The sequence below is a fragment of the Melanotaenia boesemani genome, chromosome 6 (genome assembly GCF_017639745.1).
Source record: "Melanotaenia boesemani isolate fMelBoe1 chromosome 6, fMelBoe1.pri, whole genome shotgun sequence".
Lineage (NCBI taxonomy): Eukaryota > Metazoa > Chordata > Actinopteri > Atheriniformes > Melanotaeniidae > Melanotaenia > Melanotaenia boesemani.
This window is the reverse complement of record NC_055687.1, coordinates 4,515,693-4,527,533: the sequence shown is the minus strand read 5'-3', so window position 1 is coordinate 4,527,533 and position 11,841 is coordinate 4,515,693. Positions and strand designations below refer to the sequence as shown.

Here is an 11,841-nt window from a genome sequence, read left to right as displayed (position 1 = left end):
AATTTAGAACATATCAAAAAACCCAATCCCAGACTTACGTTGAATTTGCACAGGAAAAGGGCAGTCTCTTTGACCGGTGGTGCTCTTTAGGTGGTGTGAGCACTTTTGATTCTCTGAGAGAACTAATCCTCTTAGAGGAATTTAAGAAACAGCTACCAGAGAGTGTGGTAGTTTATTTAAATGAGCAGCATGTGGCTACTTTGTCGGCTGCTGCTGTAATTGCTGACGAATATGTGCTCACTAATTAAACAGTATATAAGCCCGTTGTGAAAAACACTACTGTTGAAAATATGAAATCAGCCAAACCTCGCGTTCAAGAAGAACGCTCGTTATTAATGCCACAAAGTAAATAATAATAGTAAATAAAATAAAAATGTTAAGGGATACGGGAGGTTCCCAAACGCTCATTTGAGCAGATGCGCTGCCCTTCACTGAAAGCTCATATGCAGGGTACACGCTACAGCATCTCCATGACAATCAACACTCTGGTTGTCTCGCGTTAATAAGTTTCACAGCTTATTTCAGCACATTCCTTCTCGCACCACTGTCATCTCCCATGACATTGATGGGAAACAACAGACCAGTCAAACAGCACCTGTACTGGTGTAGCTTGCCCAAGAGACAGCTCATGATTCAGGAAACCGACTATTTAGTCCACAACGGCTAGCCAAGCCAACTTTATTTATAAAGCACTTTACGACAGCAGCTACTGAACATGCTAAACTGAAAAGTGCTGAATATAATATAAATAAAAACAGCAAAACATTAAATAAAAAAAAATAAATTATTAAAACAATTAAATCAATACAAAATAAAAACAATACAAGCAATAAAAGTAAAATCATACTCGGTGAAAAGCCAATGAAAAGAGGTGGGTCTTTAGAAGGGATTTAAAACTGAACAGTGATGAAGCCTGTCTGACCTGCAGTGGCAGACATTTCCACAGCTCTGGTCCCGCCACAGAAAAAGCCCTTTCCCCTCTGAGCTTCCTCCGCATCCATGGCACCTCCAGGAGCAGCTGATCCGCTGACTGAAGGGACCGGGACGGGGAGTATATGTGAAGCAGCTCAGAGAGGTAGTGGGGGCAAGGTAAAGACTTAAAAACAAATAAAAGAATTTTAAAATGAACTCTAAAAAGAACAGGCAACCAGTGCAGTGTCGCTAAAACAGGATAGATGTGTTCTCTCCTTTGTGTTCCAGTTAACAGACGTGCTGCAGCATTTTGCACCAGCTGCAAACAGGACAGAGATTTCTGAGAGACACCGAAGTATACGGCATTGCAGTAGTCCAGCCGTGTTGTTATGAAAGCATGAATTACTGAAGAACAAAGTCCTGCTTTGAAAGAATGTCTTTGGCCTTTGCCAGTTGCCTCAGCTGGAAAAAGCTAGCTTTCACAACTGCACTGATCTGCCTGTCTAGGTTAAAATCACTGTCCATTTTCACTCCCACGTTTGTCACATCAGATTTACAATACTGTGCCAGAGGACCCAAGTCGACAGGAGAGGACCTACTGTCAACCAGGACTAAAAACCATGACTTCTGTCTTCTTTTCATTAAAATGAAGAAAATTTAAGGCCATCCAGGCTTTCACTTCATTGAGACAGATTACGAGTTTTTCTAAGGAATAAGAGTCCTCGCGTTTAAGAGGGACATAGACCTGACTATCATCAGCATACAGACGGAAAGCACAATTGTGCTTCCTAATAACTGACCCAAGGGGTAGGAGGTATAATGAAAAGCGCAAGGCCCAAGAATGAATCCCTGGGGGACACCACAGGATAGAGGAGCAGGGGATGACTGGAAATGGTCCAATTTAAGAGAGAATGTCCTCTCACACAGGTAGGACCTGAACCATTCCAGGGCAGTACCATGAATGCCAACACAATGCTCCAGACGAGTCATTAAAATGTTGTGATCCACTGTGTCAAAGGCTGCTGTTAAATCCAATAAAACCAAGAGCGCATGGTCACCAGAATCTGTAGCTAATCAAAGATCATTAAAAACCCTCAGTAGAGCCGACTCAGTGCTATGAAGAGGTTTGAAACCAGACTGAAAAACCTCAAAAACATTATTTTCCTCTAAAAACTCTTTTATCTGTGTATAAACAATCCTCTCTAGGATTTTAGAAATGAAAGGAAGTTTGGAAATTGGTTGGAAATTAAACAGAATGGTGGGATCCACGTTGGGTTTTTTGAGCAGAGGTTAGACTATAGCATGCTTGTATTCTTTAGGATTCTTTAGGATTGGCTCGCTAAGTAACTAAATTAGATCTGTTAAAAGGATGCTGGCAAGTCCCACTAACAGAAACATTGTTGACCTGTCTCCAAATGCAAGTATTGCAGTTATTGTAGCTTCAGGTGAGAGAAGCTTTTCTAAACTCAAACTCATAAAAAACATACCTGCGAACCACCATGACACAGAAAGGCTGTCCTCCCTGGCTGTTCTTTCGATTAAGCAAGAAATCACAAAATCCTTAGACATGAAAGATGTCATAGCAAAATTTGCTGATGCCAAGCTCACAAAGTCAAGTTTTGATAAAGAGAGCAGGAGTAACAGAGAGAGAGAAGAAAACTCAGAGAAATGAAGACAGAGAGAGAAGGAGAAAAGTTCAGAGAGAGTTCAGAGGAAGGGCTGACAGTGTCATGCAAAGAAAATAACCTGACACACTATGTAAAACAAATAAAACTAAATAGAAACAAATATGTCATTATTGCCTTTAGTAAAAAAGAAGGATGATAACACAACACTGTACATCAATACTGAGAATCTGGAGAAGCTTTAAATTCCTCAGCACTGTGGAAGAAATTTGACTTATTATGCCTTATTGCTTCATATATTCACTTCATTAAGGGTTCATTATCACTTTTTACATTGTACATTTTTACTCATCATGCTTTAATTGACTTTTAAGGTTTATTCTCTTCATGTACATGCTCTGTTAAAAGTTTACTATGAGGGTAAGATGACCTTTATCTGGTCCTTCCTCAGACCCTTAGTCTGGTTCTGGTGGAGACACAACTATGTGAGGCTGCTTTGACGTTGTTGCGTGTCAAAATGGTTTATATCATCGGAAAGACGAGACTTTGAGCTTTCATTTGATGTGTATATTGTGGGCATTCATGACGGAGGGGCTTGCACACATGGCTGCAATGTTGTTGATTGGTAGTCATGTACCGGGACCGGTACGTCTGCATCGTAAGGAGTTCAGAAGAGGCACCACACAATTTCTAACCAGTTTTTACTCCAGAGCCATAAGCATAGTGATGGTAAACTCATAACCTGCTTCCAATTCAACAGCACATTGTGCTATATTTTACTATGCTGTTCTTCTTTAGGTACCATGTACTATAGTTAATTTTGTAATATATACTGTATAATGTAATATAAACAATATTATATTTGTGTAAACATATATAAACTATTTACATTCCATAAAGATTTTTCACACATATGTATATGCACACGCACACACACACAAAGATATAAAGTTTATAATATATATTTACACACACAAAATAGTGTATACTTCATTTATAGTTTCAGACAATAATGCATGTTTATTTGTATATATTGCTCTGTATATAGTAGACACCACTTTATAAGAGTCTGTTTTATTACCTGCTACTTATTTTATTACTTTTTACTTATCCTAATACTTGCACTAGAGTGACATCTGCCAGCAAAAAAAATTCTTCTTTGTTTTTTAGTCTAGGAGAAAAACCTGACTCGGATGTTTCTGTGTCAGTATTCTCTGGATCCTTGGTCCGACTACTGAACCCTAAAGCTGACCAGACACTGTATCAGTTTAATTTGACTATAGTATACAGCGCCTTTGCAGAGATCCTGTTTCCAAGCTGCTCACTCAGCTCTATCCAGACTCTGGTCCTAGGAGCGACCATGCTTCCCTTTTCCAGTACTACGGCCTCTTTTGATGAGCAGAGAACTTCCAGAAGGGAATCTTTTTGTGTGTCCGAATGTCCACCCTACTCCCTAACCCCTCACTCACTACATAGGGCTGCACTACATAGTGACTCATTCTCTTGGCGATTCGGACACGAAGCTGCCTATTTTTCCCTCGCCGTAAACCACGTGACTACCAGCCATCACCACGGCAACCACAAGATTGTAGGAGGTTGCAGGTAAAGCTTAAATAAACTTGAATGGTGTTGGATTTGATATAATTCTGTCATGTATATATGCCATCAACAGCTTTGAGTAGTTATTACCAAGTATTCTCATTAACCTGTTATTAATCTACTGCAGTCAAATGAAAGATGTGTTTTAACATCCAAGTTACACATTTAGACCATTTTCACTCATCTGGGTCTTTTATTATATAAATGGATGTGAATACCCAGGAAAATCTAACTGGTTTGTCTTTGCATTCATTAGATGAACGTTTCTTGCATGATGCCAAGTTACAGCATGATCTCCATTAGAAGGATGCAGCTCTATGAAGTCTGGATTGTATTAACTGATAATATTACTGCTTTTTACTTACCTTTCAATCTTTTGAGAAACAGTAAAAACTAAATTGCAGTTAAAGGAGAAGAAAAAAATTGCTAAGGTTACAGCAATTTTTCCGTTATAAAATGTTAGGCCTGACAAGAAAACCGTTGGTCCATAAACTGATTTTACGACACAAACTCCAGGTTTTCCGGCACAAATGATTTTTAAATTTATACAACAAACTTTTTTGGATATTGGATTAAAACAAGGAAGAAGCTGGATGATTAAATTGTCGACTTTCATCAAAAGACAAAGCCACCTTCTTCTAAAACCACACTACAACCTTCTTCTCTGTAAAATTAATTATTCTCCAGTTTTCTGGGTAATAAAATCGGACGAATTGTAAACAACCGTTTTCGTGAGGCTGCGTGAACGGTCTAACATTTGAAAAATTATTTAGCCTTTAGAAACCAAAGCAGCACAAACTATTTTTTTCTTCTGGACAAACCAGCACTAACGCAGCACAAACGATCGAGACCATTTTCACTGTTTTGCGTGGGGTGGGGGGGGGCAGCTTCACGCAGGTCTGGACAACTGATCTCGACACGAGACCAACTTAACATCACTTCTTTCTTTCTTTCTTTCTTTATAAACATCCCCATTAGCTTTTGCAAGGCATCAGCTATTCTTCCTGGGGTCTTTAAATTTTTGCAATTGACAATAAAAGCACAATACACACATAATACAAGACAGTACATATAGTACATGAACACAAACTCACACAACATACCCACTCTCCGTAACACAAATATAACACTAAGACTGCAACACACATCACAAGCTCCTACACTGAAACATCATTAAAGAAAAAAAATATGAAAAAAAAAAAAAAAAGTTAAATATACAACAAAATAATTGTCTTACTCTAGGATACCATGACCCATCAACAGGCCTGAACACAAAGAAATAACAGTCAACTCAAATCAGTACAGACTGTTACAATCAACCTAAATAAGCTATATCAAAATTACGTGCTAAATAATAATCTTTTAATTTCGTTTTAAAATTTACCATATTATTCTGTTTTATTATATAATCAGGAAGTGAGTTCCATTCCTTCATTGCTCTAAATATCACTGTAGATTTAACAACTGTCTTGCTTATTGGCAAAGTAAAATAACCTCCACTAGCATGTCTTGTTGTATAGTTATGCATCTCTGAACTGAAGGACAATTTACTATACAAAATAGTAGGCTTTTTTGAAGTAATTATGTTTCTAATGAAGACCATCAACAGAAATAATAATCTATATTTCACCTCTAGCCAATGAAGATGGTCATGCATTTTACTTATGTTTGTCCGTATTCCACAGCAGAGGGCCACTCTTGCTGCTTTATTTTGTGCCATTTGAAGTTTCCTGATGTTATTTAATGATGTATTGGACCAAACAACTGTACAGTAATTGATATGTGACAAAATCAGAGCTTGACATACCTGTTTAGAAGTTTGTGGTGTGAAGAATTTATAACATCTTCTAATCATAGATAAAATATTTCCAATCTTTATTATTATTCTCTGAACATGCTTAGTCCAGGATAGTTTATGATCAATAATTACACCTAACAATTTTACTTCATTTTCTTGTTGAACTCGTGTACTATTAATGGTAAGTTCAAGCTTGGGATTTGAACGCAGTCTGTGTTTAGATCCGATCACCATGCTAGTAGTCTTTGACACATTCAACATTAATCTATTACAATTAATCCACTCTACTACAGACTTCAGTTCGTGATTTAAATTTGCATTCAGTTCCTCGATGGTGGCTTCTGATAAGTAAATTGTTGTGTCATCAGCATACATTGCCATTTGAGCTTTCTGTAATACTAAGGGAAAATCATTTGTAAAAACTGAATACAGAAGAGGCCCAAGGCAACTTCCTTGAGGTACTCCATGTTTAACATATTTGATGTCTGATTCACTCCCATTCAAATAAACCAATTGCTGTCTGTCACACAGATAATTTTGAATTGTCAATAATGCAGATGATGAGAAACCATAACATTTTAATTTTTCCAATAACAACTCATGATTCAGAATATCAAATGCTGCCGTAAAATCAAGAAACACAACTCCGATTATTTTCCTTTGCTCAATATTATTGTGCCAATCATCCACCATTTGTGTTAATGCTGTTTCTGTTGAATGTTTTTCCCTATAAGCATGCTGGAAGTTAGTAAACAAATTATTATTGGAAAAATAAAACTGAATTTGTTCATAAACAATTCTTTCCATAATCTTACCCAAAACTGGTAAAAGACTTATGGGTCGACTATTTAGCTCAGAGAACTGCATCTTTTTATCTTTTGGTATTGGTACAATTTTTGCAATTTTCCATGCTTGTGGCCATTTGTTCTTTGTGAAACATAGGTTAATTATATGTGTAATCACTGGAGCTATGATAGAAACAACTGGTTTTAACAGCCTTCCATCTAGAAAATCAACCCCTGGTGATTTATCTTTACAAGTCATTAACATCAACCCCACTTTAGATGTAGTCACACTTTTAAAATTAAAAATACAATTTTTGTTCATCATAATCTGCTTTATTGATCTCACTGTGATATCATTATTTGTATTCTGCACTATACTCTTCAGTTTGTCAATCTTTTCAATAAAATAGTTATTCAAATGGTTTGCGATTTCTTTAGGACTTGTTAGAAGCTCTCCTCCTACTTCTAAATACGATGGTATAAATTTGTTATTTCCTTTAATCAAATAATTTAAAGTATTCCATAATCTCTTACTATCATTTTTAATTCCATGAATAATGTTAGTGTAATACTGTTTTTTCTTACTCTTATTCAGTTTTGTAACAAAGTTTCTTAATTTACAATAAATTTGCCAATCTGATTTTAATCCTGATAGCAACGCCATTTGTTTTGCCAGATCTCTTTCTTTCATGTATTGCTTCAGGTCCTTGTCTAACCACGGAGAGTTAAAAGCTCTTACCGTTGATTTTACCACAGGTGCATGACAATCTATAATTCTCATCAGGATTTCATTGAATACCTGAAAGGCAGCTTCTGGATCATCCAGTAGCAAAATATTTAATAAATTACTATTCATCACATCAGTAATATATTTCTCCTTATCAAAATTTTTAAAAGATCTTCTTTTAATTATTTTTGAACCTTTTTTCGGCACTTTGGTTTTCCTAACAATTGCTATTAGATTATGGTCACTACATCCTATAGGCATTGAGATGGCTTTAGAACAAACTTCAGGTGTATTTAGATAAAGATGGTCAATACATGTTGCCACTCTCTCATGACTAGTATTAAAACTAATTCTTGTTGGCCTACCAATTGCTTGGGATAATCCAAAAGCTGCACAAACATCCCACAATTTCCTTCTCATTGGACAGGACAAAGATTGCCAGTCTATATTCATATCAGCCATAAAATATACTTCATACTTTGTACTGCATACAGCATCAAACATATCACATATCCTATCCAAATATTCAGCATCTGAACTTGGTGGCCTATAACCACATCCAACAATAATTGGTTTAAGATGTTTTAAATGCACCTGCAACCAGAGGACTTCAATGTCCAATTTCATTAAATCCCACCTGATTTTTACCTGTAGGTGGCTCTGCACATAAATGCAGACTCCCCCCCCCCCCAAATGCATTTCTATCCTTCCTGTAGATACTAAACCCATCTATCATCAATGATGTATCCTCAAAACTTGAATCAAGATGTGTTTCTGATACTGCTAAGATATGAAAATTATTTATCAAAATTATGTTTTTTATTTCATCTAGTTTATTCCTGATACTACATATATTTATATGGGCCATTTTTAAACCTTTCTTTGGTAACTTATATGACATCAAAAATTAAATACTTTTCATTCATTCTAACCTTGATAGATTCATGTGTGGAGCTAGCAAGACAACACTTAACATTAAAACACATATAAACACATACATTTACCAACATTTAATACTGTCACTAAGCACCAAACATCACAACCACAAAGTTCACAGGAATATTACCAGTCGCTGATTAAACCAAACACGTAACACACACCAAGGTGTGTTAATTCTCACCTTCCTTCCCGACCAGGGTCCCTCGATAACGAGTCTTTGTCCGGTCCCTCTTCCACGCCGTCGTTCCTCCCCAGCGAGCTGAACCTCCGCAGACAGAAACGTACAACCGTCAGAATCCAAGATACGTCGAAGTCTCCAACTATAGTTTAAAGTTTTCATCAACTAATGTTGCAGAAATACCTTGAAAAGAAGTTAAATAGATCCTCCAGTGATGTGGCTTGCAGGGCCAAGACGTTGCAGCGTGAGTAAAACCCGGAAGTTAGATTGTTTTCCTTCTTCTTCTTCTTCTTCTTCTTCTTCTTCTTCTTAATGGCGGGTCGCAACCAACGTTTCAGGTGCATACCGCCACCTTCCGTATCGGAGTGTGTATTCTCAGGGTGACTAGTTCTTCAGGTTACAGGTTAATGTGATATAGATTTCTTCTTCTTCTTCTTCTTAAACCATTTAAAGACAAACAGTGCAGTCAGAACAATAACATACAGCCGCCAGGAGGCTACAATTTCAGAAGCAGCGTTTCTGAATATCGTATAACACAAATACACGAAAATGGGAAAGTTTTAAGGGAATTTTTTCAACATTATAGTTACAAATTAAAAGGAAACTCAGTCCTCCTAATGTAGAAAAAATAAAGTTTGGTATTAAGTTCCAGATTAAAGATGGGTCTTGATTAACTGTTTGAGCTAATTCATTTATAAAGTATTATTTAAAGTGTAAAAGTCTAAAAGGTTAAGGTTGTCCTCATCATATGAGTTCATTATAGAGGTTTTTGTTTCTCTATATAAAGCTGAACTGAACTCTCCTTTGCTGCATCTTGGAAAACAGTTTTATTCAACCCAATTCTAGCTGCAGGCCAGTTTCTAAACGTATAATAGGAGAAGGAAGACTAGAAGGCGCCGCTCTCCTACCGTCTTGCCCAAACAGGCTGTTATTTCTAAACAACTGTTTCTATCTAGCAGGTTCCCACCAGTCTCAACTTTTCCCTTATCAAGAGTCTGGAAGGAAAGTGGTCAGCCTGACCTCACACAACCCTGCACAATAACCCAACAGAAGAATAACAACTTCAATGTTCTATATAAGGAAAATACGCATCATGAAATGTAATTGAGGGTAATAAATAAATAAATGTATTATATGAATAAAAGAATGATTACATGTGTGATTAATAAATGAGTAAATATGACTGATTACCATATGCATTAAAATTACTTCCACACTATTATCCAGTAAATAATCTGCAGTGCAGTAAAATAATTACACTTGCTAAGATGTACTGAAATAAGAAACATATCTGGACTTTAGACAAGTTAGAAATATCTTAAAACAAGTTGTAAAACATTCATTTCACCTCCGTCATTAAGTGGAAAAACCCTCAAAACGATCACGTTAATGCTTCTTTTCAATGTTGTTTCTTTTTCACTTTGTTAGAAAAAGATTTTAAAACAAGATGATTCTTCTCAATTCAAGAATATTAATAGTTTCATTAGAAAATCCTAACAAATCCCCTGCTGCAGAGGTAGAGGGAGCACCAATCCCTGCCAACAACTTCTCAGACCACCACCAAACATTCATTTACCTGAATGAGCAGGATGAAGTGGAAGATGAACTAGCAACCTTCTACTTACTGGACAACCTGCTCTACCACAGCGGCTGCCAACAGCTAAACCATATACACTGCCACACTGTTGAATTCTTCTTTAGTTTCTCTTGTTTTAGGATCTTTTCTCTCAAAATGAGAAGGAAACACTGAAAGAATTCCTCCCAGAGCCACCACCTTATTGTGGTGGAGTTTGTGCATCCTGATGATCCTAGTGACTATGATGTCGGGGGCTCATGCCCCTGGTAGGGTGACTCATGGCAAACAGGTGTCTAGGGGAGGGACCAGACGAAGTGCGGCTCAAATCACCCCTATGATGAGGAGAAAGCAATAACCATGGACGTGGGTCACTGGGGCCCCTACTCTGGAGCCAGGCCTGGAGGTGGGGCATGCAGGCGAGCACTTGGTAGCTGGGCCTTTGCACATGGGGCTCAGCCCGAAAGGGTGACATGGGCCTCCCCTCTCTTGGGCTCACCACCTGCAGAAGGGGCCATAGGGGACGGGTGCAGTGTAAGCTGGGCGGCTGCCAGAGGCTGTGACCCTGGCGGTGTGATCCTCGGTTGCAAAAGCTAGCTCTAGGAACGTGGAATGTCACCTCTCTGGCAGGGAAGGAGCCTGAGCTGGTGCGCGAAGTTGAAAGGTTCCGGTTAGATATAGTTGGACTCACCTCAATGCATGGCTTGGGCTCTGGAACCACTGTCCTTGAGAGGGGCTGGACCCTCTTCCATTCTGGAGTTGCTCCTGGTGAGAGGTGCCGAGCAGGTGTGGGCATGCTCATTGCCCCCCAACTTGGCGCTTGTACGTTGGAGTTTACCCCAGTGGACGACAGGGTAGCTTCCCTCCGCCTTCGGGTAGGAGGATGGGTCCTGACCGTTGTTTGTGCTTATGCACCAAGTAGCAGTTCAAAGTACCTCATTGGTGGACTCCGGCAGTAAGGGATAAAGCTAAAAAAAAAGGAGTCCTATCGGGCCTTTTTGGCCTGTGGGACTCCAGAGGCAGCAGATGGGTATCAGCGGGCTAAGCGGAGCGCAGCTTCGGCGGTCGCTAAAGCAAAAGCTTGGGCACGGGAGGAGTTTGGAGAGGCCATGGAGAATGACTTCCGGACTGCTTCAAGGAGATTCTGGTCCACCATCCGGGAGGTGGTGGATAGAATACTTCGAAGACCCTCTCAATCCCACCAACACGTCTTCCAATAAGGAAGCAGAGCCTGGGGTTAGTGGTGCTGGATCTCTCATCTCTAGGGCTGAGGTCACTGAGGTGGTTAAAAAGCTCCTCGGTGGCAAGGCCCCGGTGGTGGATGAGGTCCGCCCCGAGTTCCTTAAGGATCTGTGCTACTCCCTGCATCTGAAGACTCCTTTCTGTGGCTAACCCTTTCTTCCTGGTAGGTCAATCCCTGGCTTGTGGGCACGTTTCCTGTCTGTATGGGACATTTATGATGTTTATTTCCTTAGGGGGATTAATCAGATGGTTTCCAACAACATAGCCGTCCTGCTGATATTGGCTGCTGCGGTGCACGTTGCTGGATGAGCTACAGCTGATTATCACGGCTGTTGATCGTCTCCCTGATTGCTGCTGCTTTGCTTTGTGTGTTTTACAGTGATTGTTTTATTTCTGAGCGGCCTTGCTGTTGCTCTCAACGAAGGCCCGGACCATTCCGCCTTGTAAGCTGGTTTGACACATA

At 39.0% G+C, this 11,841-nt stretch overlaps 1 protein-coding gene across 1 annotated transcript in view; it reads right to left on the bottom strand.

Annotated features, from left to right (window-relative positions):
- Positions 1-8,822, bottom strand: part of LOC121641651 (gastrula zinc finger protein XlCGF57.1-like) — a 46,342-nt gene extending 37,520 nt beyond the window's left edge. Inside the window, exons 1-2 of the mRNA XM_041987923.1 lie at positions 8,747-8,822; positions 8,567-8,650 (exon numbers count right to left, since the gene is read on the bottom strand). The gene's annotated coding sequence lies outside the window, so the exon portion shown is untranslated. The remainder of the gene's footprint in view (positions 1-8,566; positions 8,651-8,746) is intronic.
- Between the last annotated feature and the right edge of the window lie 3,019 nt (positions 8,823-11,841).